Source organism: Callorhinus ursinus, unplaced genomic scaffold (genome assembly GCF_003265705.2).
Source record: "Callorhinus ursinus isolate GAN/ISIS: 27379988/994484 unplaced genomic scaffold, GSC_fseal_2.0 scaffold12, whole genome shotgun sequence".
In the NCBI taxonomy this organism is placed as follows: Eukaryota; Metazoa; Chordata; class Mammalia; order Carnivora; family Otariidae; genus Callorhinus; species Callorhinus ursinus.
Genome location: NW_027397074.1, coordinates 32992175 through 33007004, shown reverse-complemented (window position 1 = coordinate 33007004; position 14830 = coordinate 32992175). Strand labels below are relative to the sequence as shown.

The 14830-nt window shown below is 36.5% G+C and overlaps 1 protein-coding gene across 1 annotated transcript in view; it reads left to right on the top strand.

Moving 5' to 3' along the window:
* Positions 1-14830, top strand: part of CRPPA (CDP-L-ribitol pyrophosphorylase A) — a 408855-nt gene that overhangs the window by 374752 nt on the left and 19273 nt on the right. Inside the window, exon 17 of the mRNA XM_025873381.2 lies at positions 3914-4023. The gene's annotated coding sequence lies outside the window, so the exon portion shown is untranslated. The remainder of the gene's footprint in view (positions 1-3913; positions 4024-14830) is intronic.

Here is a 14830-nt window from a genome sequence, read left to right as displayed (position 1 = left end):
ACTCTATCTGGTCTCATGTGTCATTCAGAGCACTATTTCCCTGTTCACTTTCTGTCTGGATGATCTGTCCATTGATGTGAGTGGGGTGTTAAGGTCCCCTACTCTTATTGTATTGCTGTCAATTTTTCCCTTTATGTCTGTTAATATTTGCTTTACATATTTAAGTGCTTCTATGTTGGATGCATAGATATTCACAATTGTTATATTCCCTTGTTGAATTGATTCCTTTATCATTATATAATGACCTTTTTTGGTCTCTTGTTAAAGTTTTTGTTTTAAAGACTATTTTGTCTGATATGAGTGTTGCTACCCCTACTTTTTTTTTCTCCATCGGTTTGCATGAAGTACTTTTTTCCATTCCTTCACTGTTAGTCTATATGTCTCTTTAGGTTTGAAGTGAGTTTCTTATAGACAGCATATAGATAGGTCTTATTTCTTCATTGAATCACCTATGTCTTTTGATTGGAACATTTAGTTCATTTATATATTAAAGTGATTATTGATAAGTATGTACTTATTGCCATTTTGTTAATCATTTTCTGGTTGTTTTTATAGTTCTTCTCTGTTCCTTATAATCCCTATAGCTCTCTTCCCTGTGGTTAAAAGGTTTTCTTTAGTGCTATGCTTGGATCCTTTCTTTTCATATTTTATTTTATTTTATTTTTCTATTATAGGTTTTTGGTTTATGGTTACCATGAGGTTCATATACAACATCATATACGTATGGCTGTCTAATTTAAATTGATGGTCACTTAAGTTCGAACATGTTACAAAAGTACTACATTTTTTTACTCCCTCCTCCCTCCATGTTTTATGTATATGTCATATTTTTACATCTTTTCATTTTGTTTGTATCTCTTGACTAATTTTTGTAGATATATTTGTAGATTGTATTACTTCTGCATTTTAATTTCACATTGGCTTCATAAGTGATTATTCTACTACCTTTACTATATTTTTGCTTTTTCCTGTGAAATTCTTTTCTTTAATAATTTTCTTCTAGTTGTGGCCTTTTTTTTTTCTACTTAAAGAATTCCCTTTAACATTTCTTATAAAGCTGATTTAGAAGTGATGAATTCCTTTAACTTTTGGTTTTCTGGGAAACTCTTTATCTCTCCTTGAATTCTGAGTGATAACCTTGCTGGGTAGAGTATTTGGGGTTATAGGTATTTTTCCTTTCAGCACTTTGAATATATCATATTAATTCCTTCTGGCTTGCAATGTTTCTGCTGAAAAACTGGCTAATAACGTTCTGAGGTTTCTCTTGCTTGTAACTGTTCATTTTCTTTTGCTGCTTTTAAGATTCTCCCTTTATCTTTAATCTTTAACATTTAAGTTATTATTATCTTGGTGAGGACTTCCTTGGGTTCATCTTGTTTGGGGCTTTCTGTGATTCCTGGACCTGAATGTCTGTTTGCTTCTCCAGATTAGTGAAATTTTCAGCTATTATTTCTTTAAATAGGTTTTCTGCCTCCTTGTCTCTCTCTTATCCTTCTGGGATTCCTATAATGTGAATGTTATTATACTTGATGATGATGTAGAGACCTCTTAACCTATCCTGATTTTTTAATATTCTTTTTTTCTTTTTGTTGTTCAGATTGGTTGCTTTATATGACCCTGTCTTCCAGATTGCTGATCCATTCTTCTGCATCCTCTAATCTATTTATTCCTTCTAGTGTATTTTTCATTTCAGTTATTGTGTTCTTCAATTCTGACTGGTTTTTTAATATTTTTTCTTTGTTGAAATTCTTACTGAGTTCATCCACTCTTCTCTCAAGTCCAGTGAGTATCTTTATGACAATTACTGTGGACTCTTTATCCACTCTATTTCTTATTTCTTTGAGCTCTTTTTCTGTGCCATTTTCTTGTCCTTTCATTTGAGACCTACTCTTCTGTCTCCTCATTTTGGCTAACTCTCTTGTTTTTAAGTATTAGATGGGTCACCTACATATACTGGTCTTAAAAGAGGTGGCCTTGTATAGAAGGGGTCCTGTGGTGCTCTGTAGCCTAGTCCTCCCTGATAACCAGGACCAGGCTTTCCAGGAGTGTCCTCTATGTGGCCTGCATGCACTTGCTCCCTTTCTGGCCAACTGAGAAGCTCAGTTACAGGAGCTGTGGGCATACTGGTGTGTGAGTTTAGCTTCCCCTCTCCCCAGAGCAGGAGTTGCTTTGGAGGGCATGGGTCCCAGCTGGGGTTGCCTGCCAAATGTGGGGGATGGCAGCTGCTTTGGAGTGGTATCTGCCCGCACAGGCAGGTTCAGCGGGGCCGGTCCACAAGGGATGCTGGGGTGGGATACACAGTGCTAACAACATGTTAGCACAGGCTCCCACAAGTGTCTGACTATCTAGGCTGAACAAGGGCAAGAAAAATGGTTCTCACCTGCCCCTTCATTCCCAGATAAAGTTCCTGTCAATGTCTGTTCCTCTGGCACTTGTCCTAAAATTAGTCAATAGATCTTCACGTATGCCCTAGGCACTTTCAAACTGCCGCTTCTATGTTGGGTTTTGGGCTTAGTTATTTGGTGTATTGGCTCTTTAAGGGTGGGCACTTAGTTTTCTATTGCCCTTCAGTTCTCCTGGAGTCAAGCCCACTGGTTTTTAAAGACCCTGGAGTGAAGCCCCACTGATTTTTCAAAGTCTGACATTATGGGGACTCACCTTCCCAGTGCAAGTTCCCAGGGCCAAGGGTACCTAGTGTGGAGTCTGATATCCTTGCTCCTCCATGCTTATGATGTCCCTCCCGTTTGTGGTTAGTCACACTGGAGGTTTGGCTCCCAACCACATCTCCACCCCACCTGTCCCTTTCAAAGTGGCCTTCTCTCCATGACTAGCTGTGGAAGATCTCTTCTACCAGGCTTCAGGTTGTTTTCAGGGAGAGTTGCAATACCTGAGTTGTTGTCTTGGTATGTCCATGGAAGGAGTTGAGCTCAGGATCTTCCTCCTCCACCATCTTCCTTCCCAGCAACCACTTATTTCATGATTTTAATGAGTGTATACATCTGTGTAACTGAAATGTCTTTAAAGGTATGGAATATTAGTATGTCAAATCCAACACAATCTTCACCTCCTAGCCCTCTGCCCACAGAGACAGTCATTGTTCCAGTTTTTATAGCATAGGTCAGTTTTACTCATTTTAGACTTAATGGTCATTCCATTGAATCATATGGTATCTACTTATTAGTGTAATCGTTCTTTCACTCAGCATAATGATTTTGAGATTTATCCATGTTGTTGTAATGATTTGTTCCTGTCTGAGTAATATCCCAGTATATGAACATACTACAGTTTGTTTATTCATTCTTCCCTTGATGAAAACTTGGGATAGTTTTCAGTTTAAGCTTTTAGCAGTAAAGCTGCTGTGAATATTCTTGTACAAGTCTTTTTGTTGTACACATGTTTTCATTTTTCTTAGGTAAATAACTAAGAGTAGCATTGCTGGATTACAGGGTAGACGTTTGTTTAGTTTTACAAAGGAACTGCCAATTATTTTCCCAAAGTGCTTGTACCATTTTACATTCTCATTGACAATGTATGAATATTCTGGTGGCTCCATAGACTCACCAACATCTGGCATTTTCAGTCTTTTAAATTTTAGATTTTCTGTTAAGTATTTAGAGGTATGTAATTTTGGTTTTAATTTGCATTTTCCTGATGATTCATGATATTGAACAATTTTTCAATCATTTGATTATCTTCCTGGTCATTACTTTTGCCCATTTAAAAAGTTGGGTTGTTTTTCTTTTTCCTTGCCTCATTTTGAAAACTGAGAATATTGAATCCAAGTGAAATCACTGTGTTATTTGATTAGTTTTCTCTAATACTCAGTTATAGCAAATATAGATAATTCAGGTAAAGGACTATTAAATACAGTCTATAATTTTAAAGAAGAAAATAATTTTTGTTTTTATTGCAGTTACCTAAGCACTGATATTGGCTTATCTTAGCTGGAGCAGAACATGATGACACAAACCAGCCTGAGACCTCTCAAGCTATCTTTAATTTTCAGTTTAACTTTCAGAAATTGTAAGTAACCATCTGATTTGGTTAATGTTTCTCTGAACTTGTCCTTCAAACCTGGCACTCTTTCTCTACCATTTATTATTTCTTTGTGAAACTCAAGTGACCATCTCACTCATTACCCTCCATATTATTTAATAATTCTATATTATCAATAGCCAAATGCTAAACTTAACAATGGGGAATCAACTTGAGAAGGAGAAGAGGGATGATAAATGCATTCCCCTTATTATCATAAAGTTGGAAAACTATGACCATATGCATGGGCTGAGCCAAAAGGGCAGAGAATTCCCTTTGTCTCCTTATTATTCACCCATTGTGCTGTTATAAGTTCCTTTAGTGGTCAGAGGGTGACAGAAGCAATACATCAGGCTTTTGCTGTAAAATGTTGTCTAAAGGCAAAAAGTGGACCTGTAGGACAGATAGAATTTTACACTGAGCCATGGGATTTATGACAAAATTCTATAACCATATAAAAATATCTGTGACTATGTTTATGTGAAGCAATGGTGCCGTTCTTCGGCTGGTTTAGGTAATCACAGGTGCACATTCTTAGTCATACTAGAGATATATCCCAGTAGACATTTTGGGATCTGTTTTGAATTTAAAGTGGAAGTTCCAAGACAGCTTTAGCTATTCTTTTCAAATTCTCTTTTCCAGAGGAAAATACGTATTATGGAAAAACACTGGAAAAATACAGATCGTGGTTCAAAAATAGTGTGCTACATGGATATATGCAAAAATATATTCTTTTGCTTTCGATATATTATTTTTTTGTGGCACCTCTGGATGTGGCATTGGGCCATGTAAAAAGAAACATGGAAAGAAATAAATTCCATGAAAAAAAAAAAGAAAGAAATTCCATGAATGAGAAGCAGGAAGCTTAGCAGTGAGCACAAATGACAAACAAAGCAAGGACTGAAGGTCAGAGAGATCCAAAGTCTAATTCAGTATTGGATAAGTTACTTTATGATAAAAATAGCTGCGATAATGTTTTTAAATATGCAAGCTGATTATCTTGGGAACATCAGCTATTATGCATCAAAGAGAAATATTAAGGTGTATCGAGCAAAATTGTGAAATACTCATTTTTCTTTCCTTATCCCTTCAGTTAATAAGCCTGTTTCTCTGTCGTTATAAATTTAATACCATCAACTAAATCAGGCAATGAAACTGTGCTGCCTGAATTAATATATTTTTTTCCTACCTCTGCAGGGTAGGGAAGAAATAAAGAATTGGGAGCATTTTTTTTTTTTTTCTGAAAGAGGCCAGCACATGCTATATTGTAGATATCAACCAGAAATACATACTAATGAGAAAATGCAATAGTTCTCTTGGAAAAGCAGTCATTTATCCTTTCTCCTTCATTGCACTTCTCTTCCCTTTCCCCCTGGCCTACTGGGATGAGTGTATCAAAGAGAACTGTAAGGTTATACCTCTTTTGAAGCATTACTGGGCCTATATGGTCCAAAGTCTGGTGTGCGTGTAGTAAGGTAGCTTCCTGGTTCAGTGACTGCTTTGTAAAATAGAACTTTCTAGCACATAGCCTCAACAATGAGTTGCAGATTTACAGCAAGTTATTCTCTCAGGCTGGAAAGTCCAGCAGGTAGAGCCAGAGGTGGCTGACATCCTGGTTCAGTAGCCTCCAATCAGGAGCAACACTGAAATTATCCTGGAAGATGGCAACGAAAAACTGTGTTTGAAGAAGACCCTCCTAGTAATACCTGCGGCCAACCAACCATCTGACTAGTCTTTCTTCATGCTAACAGGTGTTCTATCCATGCGTATGTATCTATTCAGAACTCAGGTTCAGGTTGTGCTAGTTGTGGGACCCTACCAGTTTATAGCTGAGTTCAGGTCTCGGATACCTAAGACCATGACATATAGCCTGCAGTAGCAGGAAAGTTTTACAAGGACTCTTAATAAAGCTGAACTGTGAGTGGCAGTCTCAATCTCTGTCTTCACATATATGGGATACTTAGTTCAGTTTTTGACATTTGTGCCCTCTTAGTGACATTTAAGCTTGTTGCATGCTCTAAATATGCATACACTTTCTGAGTCCGAGTTTGAAATAACATATGAAGAGGTTCAGTTTTGCCCTCCATAATGCCAACATTAATTACATTTGTCAGTGAAAGACCTGGGTGAGTTCTCCAAATGCAAGTATTTTTTTTTAATTAATGAATTTATTTTATTATGTTATGTTAATCACCATTCATTGCATCATTAGTTTTTGATGTAGTGTTCCATGATTCATTGTTTGCATGTAACACGCAGTGCTCCATTCAGTATGTGCCCTCTTTAATACCCATCACCAGGCTAACCCATCCCCCCACCCCCCTCCCCTCTAGAACCCTCAGTTTGTTTCTCAGAGTCCATAGTCTCTCATGGTTCATCTCTCCCTCCGTTCCCCCCCCTTCATTTTTCCCTTCCTACTATCTTCTTTTATTTTTTAACATATAATGTATTATTTGTTTCAGAGGTACAGGTCTGTGATTCATCAGTCTTACACAATTCACAGCCAAATGCAAGTAGTTTAAAGATCAATGTTAGGGCAGCTGGCTGGCTCAGTTGGTGGAGCATGCTACTCTCAATCTCTGGGTCGTGAGTTCGTGCCCCATGTTGGGGGTAGAGTTTACTTAAAAAAAAATAAAGATGAAAGTTAAGTTTTTTATAGGAAATTTGAAAAGATTTTATTTGCAAGTATGGTAGAAATTCAACATTTAATATTTTCCCTACTGCTTTGTGTCTTATAATTATATAATTTCAAGAAAATATAATGCTTTTTTTATCCCCAAAAAGATATTTATGGACTCTCTTAAATCCCTTTTGCTTTCCTCCAGTGAACTCTACAAATATTGTCATTTTCTATGTGTGCCATGACAAGAAAGGCATAGGGAAGCCCTGCAGCAAGACATATCGGTTACTGGTCTTCCTTTTATTGGTATCCTTTACCAGTAACTTATGGACCAATGTTGTTCATCTTCTTCCCTTTACTAGTGAAAGATTTCTTCCTCTCATGTGAAATTATAAAACACAAAAGAGTTGATAAACACTGACCTGTACTCTATAGCAAACCATATGTGTTTCACAGTGTAATCATATATCAACAGCAATTATAAATGATATATAGGCATGACTATCTAGTAGCATCTACCAGTCGCTATTCCCAGGACCCTGGCCCTGGGCTTGGCTGGGAGAGCAGGCGTTCATATTTCTTTGTTACATATAGTCCTTCAAAGAACCTCTAATCTGCCTAGTCTGCTCTTCTGCTCCATGCTCATGCCTTCCTTCTTTGATCTGATACTGATTGCAGAGAGTCTCCAGACACACTTTTCAAATGATTTAAAATAATTTTAAAAATAAACTTTTTTCATTAATACAAAATACAGAGCCATGAATGCATGCTATTTATAAAAATTGAGTCATTTTTTTTCTAAACCCCTCCCTGATCTCACACCCATTGCCCCAGTAACCGACCAACCTCCCTCTCTCCCTCCCTCCCCCACATAATATATAGAACTTCACCTCAGCAGCTCAGATTTCATAAGCTGCAATTTATTGACCAATGGATATATAACCCCACCTCATGCCACAAAGATTTGAAACCACTTTTAAAACAAACATTGCAGAAGTAATTCTTATGTGTCACTGAGTTCTGTACTTTGCTCTTTAAATAGTTAGAAAACACACACACACACACACACGCACGCACGCACGCACGCTATACTTTACCCGTTTATCATACTTTCCCCACCAAGGAAATGCTAGTGGGAGAACCAACATTTCTGATTGGAGAGTTGAGAGTAGAGAGTCATTGATTGAAACACTTTAACCAGAAGGTTGGGCTACTATATCACAAGCACTAGAAGGCTGAGAGCCTTTCAGGATTTCTCTGGGGACTTGGTGGGTGTGAGTCACCTTGCTTTCATTTCTATTCACTTGCACTGCCATCACTCTAATCGAACCATTATCATCCTTCACTTGGGCAACTCAGTGTTGACCTGGCTGGTCTTCTCGCTTCAATTCTCTCTCACAGATCCAGTATTCTCCCCAGATTAGCTAGTTACAATGTGTTGCTCTTCTCCTTACTCTGACTCACAGCCTTGTATTGTCTGTTCTCATCATTTTTTGTTTTCTTCCCTGCTTACTGTGGTTCAGCCACATTGTGTCAGTTTCTTACTTTTATCAAGCACTTTCAGATCTACACATACTCTGGGCGTTTATGCTTGTTTTTCTTTCCATCAATCATATCTTCTCCATCTACCTAATTCTTTACTAGCCTCGCTTTTTTATGGTAATCATATTCCAACTTTTACATTACTTCATTGGAGAGCCTTTTCTGACCATCTTACCTCAAATAGCACCCTTATTCAGAAATTATCTCAGCTTTCTGTTTATACTCTTTATAGCACTATCATAATCTGTATTTATTTATGCATATGTGCCTACATATATATATTTCCTATAGAGATAGGAATGCTATCTCATCACTCTATTTTCAGCATGAGAGGGAATAACACTAGTTGATGAATAATTCTTACAAAAGAAAAATAAACTCCTTTTTTAAAAATTATGTTAGTCACCATACAGTACATCATTAGTTTTTGATGTAGTGTTCCATGATTCATTGTTTGTGCATAATAAACTCTTCTTACAAAAGAATCACAGTGGGTTATATAGGAACATAGATCTAAGAACCAACAAGGAAATGATTTTCACTTTCAAGCATATCAGTTATTATCAAGTATAAAGGATCCAAGTATAACTGAGCATCTCTCTTTTACAACCATCTACCTTGTCTGCTTCTATCTCTTCACCACCACCCAGGCACCAGGGGTATTTTTGCATCAGTGCAAAATCTAGCTCAGCAGTACTTCAGCCAAATCTTTGCTATAAAATGACTCATGATCCAGAGTTTTTGTTTGTTTGTTTGTTCTTTTCCCTGGGCTTATTTATCTAGAATTAAAATGTCCATTTATTCAGTACCCATGATCTCCAGCAAGGGGGGGCAGGAGGAGAGCAATCTGATTAGAGTGGCTTCCAAATGACCAACAGACTTCACCCTTCCTGGGCATTTCATATCTTTTCAAAAGAAACTTATTGATATAGATATTTTCCCTAATAGGAAAAATATTTGGAGGGGCAATTTTGAGTACCCCTGACTCCCACATGTCTGAGTCTTGAGCTAGAAGAAAAGGATTTAGGAACTTGACATCTTGCATCTGAAAGATTGCCAAGATCTTGCTTAAGGCATACCAACCTACATTAATCCCCAGTGAAAGTATCATGCAAAATTTTATCTTCCTTTTAAATTCAGCATATCTTACCAGCCATCTCTTTCTATAAGTATTATGTTGGTGAGTTTGGTTTATAAAATACATATACTATATTAAATAATCAGACCAGATGCAATATTGGATGCATATTAACATTTTATTCATATGCATTATGCTTGTACAACCTTGGTGTATTTGTGTCAAAATTCCACTGGCAGTGTTTTGCTTTTGATCTGTGAGCTATTAGAAGCCCTGTTACTACAGATGAAAGGAGTTAGAAAGTTCTATATCATAATGCAGTGTGATCAGTAATTCACAGAGCAGGTAATTTGCAATGACTTGCCAAGCCTTTGATTGCACCGGGTTTATGGCTATTAGCAGTTTCCCCTTTCAAATTTGTATGGTTCCATACTTCCTTTTTGACCTCTTTTTCATCATTTATGGTCCAATTTGGTAGTGAAAAAACATAACTGCTTGCTTAGTGCATGGCTGTCATTCAAACCCCAGTGACTTACTGAGCACTTTGACATTTGTGATGATGAAAAAAACATTAAGCAGGTGTACAGAACACTAACCAGGTTCCTGCAACAATGCTTTATGGGATTCACAACGTACCTCTGGGCTATAAACCGATTCAGACTTGATTTTCTCTATCAATTTAATCTCAGTGTTCAAACTCCCATTCAAAGAAGGAGGAATAGTTTTCACTAAAATTGAAGTTAAATAAAATCCCCAATAATAATGTTAATGTGGGACCTCATAGGAACAATTGGAAGGGCAGCGACGGCTTGCCACTAAAATAATATGAAAGTAGGGCTCACATGTCTACTTTGAAGTCATGCAATTAGGAGTACTACTTGATACTGGACTATATAAAATTTAAGCCCTATAAAATGTCTTTAGTAATGAAAACTTACAGCTAAATGGCATGCTTTAGCCCCTTAGCTGTCTGAATTGTATGTACACCATGTGAAGGAAACATCATATTATTTTGTGGAGGTTTTTCTTTGCACATTTAAAATTGGTCATCTGTTGTACAGGTGTGCAGCATATCTTGCTGTGGGTTAGTCTGCCCTCATGTGCAGTTTGGGTGATGTGGAAACCTGCAAAACTCAACATAGTCCAGGTCCCCAATTAGTGTGTTTGGGGAAGCATTCAAAGTCAGGACCACTGAGCGCAGGGGACGAGTGTCGGTGAGTTCCCAACTTAGTACTGGTTAGACAACTCAGAATCATTCAGGCCCAGAATAATTTTCATTTTAAAGCTGTTAAAATGTCACATGCACATACGGACTCAAACACACCTAATATCAGAAGAAAGATTGTCGTCAAGATCATCCATTTCCTGTCATCATTCCGATATGGAAAGAAGTGACTTTTGCAATAATATGGAACAGACAAGCATTGCACTTTGACTTTCTGGATGTTTAACTTTTTCAAAGTCATTTAAAAAATTCTAAACCTAGAATAGGAAGTTTTCAGTTGTTTCATATTTGTAACTGGTGGTTTCTAATAGGAAACATAAAAGTTGCTTCCATTTATATATAATACAGAAATACCTTATTGCCACGGAAGCCCCTGGAAAAATAATTATAAGCAAATTGGGAAGACATGACTGCAGATTCATGCTTACTTGTGGATTATGAAGACTCTTCACATAGAATAATGCACTTGAAGCTCAAAATCCTATACAAGCAATCCACGCACAAAAGTGACTCATATATGCCAAGCATTTTGTAAAGTTATGTGTGTCCTTTTCAGCCACAGTCAAATGCATGGAAGGCAACATTAGTTGTTTCTTTGACCATCAAGTAGCCACAGTCATAATATGAAGTAAATTATTAAGTTACAGAATTATAAAATTATATAGTAACATTCATTGCTTGCCTACTAAAATGCAATGATATTGACAGCTTCATCATTACCATCTTACTATTATAATGCAACATTTTTGTCTTGTTTCAACTGTAACCATTTCGTACTCAATACAATGACCATGAACTCTTGCTCTTCACCTTCCTCCTGGCCAAATGTGTTAGAGAGCAATGATGTGAATGGGCCTAAGAGAGGAAGTTCAATTAAAACACAAGGCAATGGTGATGCGTTATGAGTTTTACAGAGATGGCAAGAAATTTTATATCTGCTGTGTCCCTCAGGTTGGTTGTAATTTCAGTGTAGAGTGGAAATGTTCCTGAGAAATTATTGATCTTGACTTTTACCAGGGCTGCAGTAAAGTAAAGGTAACAAATAATGTCATGCTTGAAGTTGGTGAAAAAATATTTGCAGTCATGGTTGTAAGTTGGGGTCAAACTCAGGAGCACTGAACCCAAATCCAAAAAGCACCCTGACTTTTTCCGATCTCACATAATATTTTTATTTGTTTAGTTTTACTGATGAGATTTTTAGGTTAGTTAACTAGTACTTCCTGCTAGCCTGTCTTGATGTTTTTCCAGGTCTTACCTAAAAACACATGCTTGTTTTGAGTACACGTGCTGACAACTACTTAAATGCATCACTCCTTATTTATTGCAACCTCTGCCTGTGCTTTCATCTTTTCAAAGATTTTGCATGATCCTTTGGTGTAGTTTATTCAGAAAAATGAATAAATTGATGAGGTACAACCTTCCAGGAAATAAAAATAGAAGCATCCCATAAAAAAGTGCAAATATAAACCAAACAGAGGAGAATAGGCAGAAACCATTTACTCACATGTAGAAAACTAGTAGATTGTATTTCTTTAAGAGTTCACTGGACTGTGGCTATGATTATATATTTGCATTATAATGTGAGATCTGAATGAGTTCCTTCCTAAATTGGAAAAACCAAGGAAAATTGTTCCAGTTTATGAAATTACACTTAGCAGGTTTATTTGTTCTCTCTCAACTTGAAACCCACAAGTTTTTATTAAGGCTATGGTTCATATTTCAAATAGCAAGAAATCTTCAGGTTTCTCCCTTTTTTCCCCCCCTCAAAATAAATCTACAAAGCACCTGGATTTAGAAGAACAACATAGATATACTGCCCATTAACTCTGAAAACTAGCAAGCACGTCCATGATAAAAATAAACAGTGTGTACTGTAATCGATGAGGAGGCAACATCCCACATTGTTTATTGATTCATAAGGTTAAGATTAAAGTGAGATTCTTGCCTGTATTTATCAACAGTTTTTTTTTTTTTTTTAAGCAGTGAGTGAACCTGGAATCCCACAAACCAATCAATAAAGTTTAAAAGCTTCAGTGAATCTAACCCATAACAGGTCCTTGTTTGGAGAACACGCTCAAGAAACATATGTGTCTTTAAGAGGTCTTGAAAGACTTTACACCCATGGACCATTACCATTTCCAAACACCCTGCAGCATTACCAGCCCAACATATGCGGACTGTATATCACCGTGACCCTCTCACTAAAGCTCTTTTGACTGGAGTGCTTTTAATACCCACTTTCTCAGCTGAGCTCAGGAGTGATTTGTTTTACATGCCACATTAATCCTTTCCACATTTTCTGGATGAGGCAACCACAATTCCACTTGTGAGGTGTTTCTAAAACACAGTTATAGGAATAAAGCAGCAGGGTCCCAGACTTGACAACGTCCCTCTAGGCAGCTGACAAAGTGGGCTATCGTGCCTCGGTTTAACTCTTCAAATGAGCATTTGTGCCCAGCCACTAGGGTGGGCCAGTTTTCTAGGCCAGTAGGAGGCCCCATTTATTGAAGGCAATTTACTCTCAATTAAAACGCTGTAGGGATCTTCGTAGATGTGATGCCTGATTGATAATAACGTATATTAGTAAAATTAAAATCAAGAATAAATGGAAAAGAGCCATAGAACTGAAAATATATAAAACACACTTTAGTAAAACCAAAGAAAGTTTATATATCACACCGTGATTATAGGGAAGGAGGTTTTTTAAAAAAATAAATAAATAAATGGGCAATTAGTGTTCAAAGCACAGCCTTTTATTATGTGGTAATTTTACAGTTTTAACTTTAAAGGCAACTTCCCCACCCCCCAAATGTATTCCAAGACCAGTGAACTTCTGTTGCATGCATCCATGAACTTTTCTACATTTTTAATGTTCACTGAATACAAGTAATGTAGGTTTTCAAAATTTCAAGTTGTCAACAAGGCTAACTGATTGGACCAACCAATTGTTAAAAAAAAATGTTTTTACATGTCAGCACTTGGCTGATTTTATTAACTTGTTAGTATTATGCTCCCAATTTTATGTGCTAAAATCTAACGGTACAAGTAACTTGAGGCCTAAAATTATGCCTTTATCCAATTCTAATTTATAGTTCTTCCCTCATAAATTTTATTTGCAGCTTCAATGGTCTGAAAGAGCAGTAAATCAGAGTGAGGTGAGTTTTACATAGTTTAGATTGAGTTCCTTATTTTCACTTGAAATTAATGTAATCAGTTCCTTCTGGTGTCATTGTCCTGTTGCTCATAGTGTGTCTCTAAGCAAGAGATCACCTGAGTCAAAGACATTTCTTCTAAGGTACAGGATATCCGTTACACATGTACAGGTGGCGAATCACTTACATAAACTATGAGATTGATGCAATGTTTATAAAATAGAGTTCTCTAAATGAAGAAATACTCTCCTACTTGTTTCTTGTCTCCAGTTATTTTCCTTACATAATCAGGAAAATGATTCTCAGTTTTCTGAAGCATTCTGGAGGAATGATGTACTATTTCATTATCCCTGTTGGAACCTTAGTTGCCAAACTGTGGCTGACATAATATAGGTGCTCACTAAATATTTGTAAAACGAATGATGGATTCAAACACACCCCTTCACATTCTAAACAGCAATCTAGTTAATAACAATAGTAATAATAATACCCAATGTTTATTTTAACATTGGAATGCCTACCAAAAATTTTAGACATTCCCCAATGATTTTTAAAACAAAATCTGGTCAAGTGAAGAAAAGGACACTGAATTATAATCTCACTCTCTTTTTCTCTGTACACATACTCACACAGGCATACACATATACCACACTTACAAGAGAGTCTACTTAAAAAAAGTAATGCATACTCATATGTAGAAAGCAGAATTAATACCTAACAGAGTTGAGTTTAAATGAATTGGCCAACAATTGACAAAGGACTGTGAATTGTTTGATCTATCTTTACTTGAAAATCGATTTTTAAAAATGATATTTAGCTCTTGGACTTCTTAGCTCAATATCTAGAATAATCTCAAAATGAGAGGATACTTTCAAGGGAAACAAAAATCCCTAAGTATAAAGTTGATGGTCTTAAACTTTATTTTAAACGCTTTGCTTTTAGTATCTTTAAAGAAAACCTTCTAGATTACTTTCTTTCTCTAAATTTATGTTTAACAGGATCTAGAAATCCTTGGCTAGCTTAGAAGCATAAAAACATTGTTTTTTTACTCTGCTTGGACATTTGCTCATTTGAGTTTGGGTTAATATTTAGTTATATCCACTAAAATTGCCCATTCCTCTTTTGCCATTGGGCATTTTTTCAATCTTAACAAAACCAAGTCCATATTATAGGCCTGC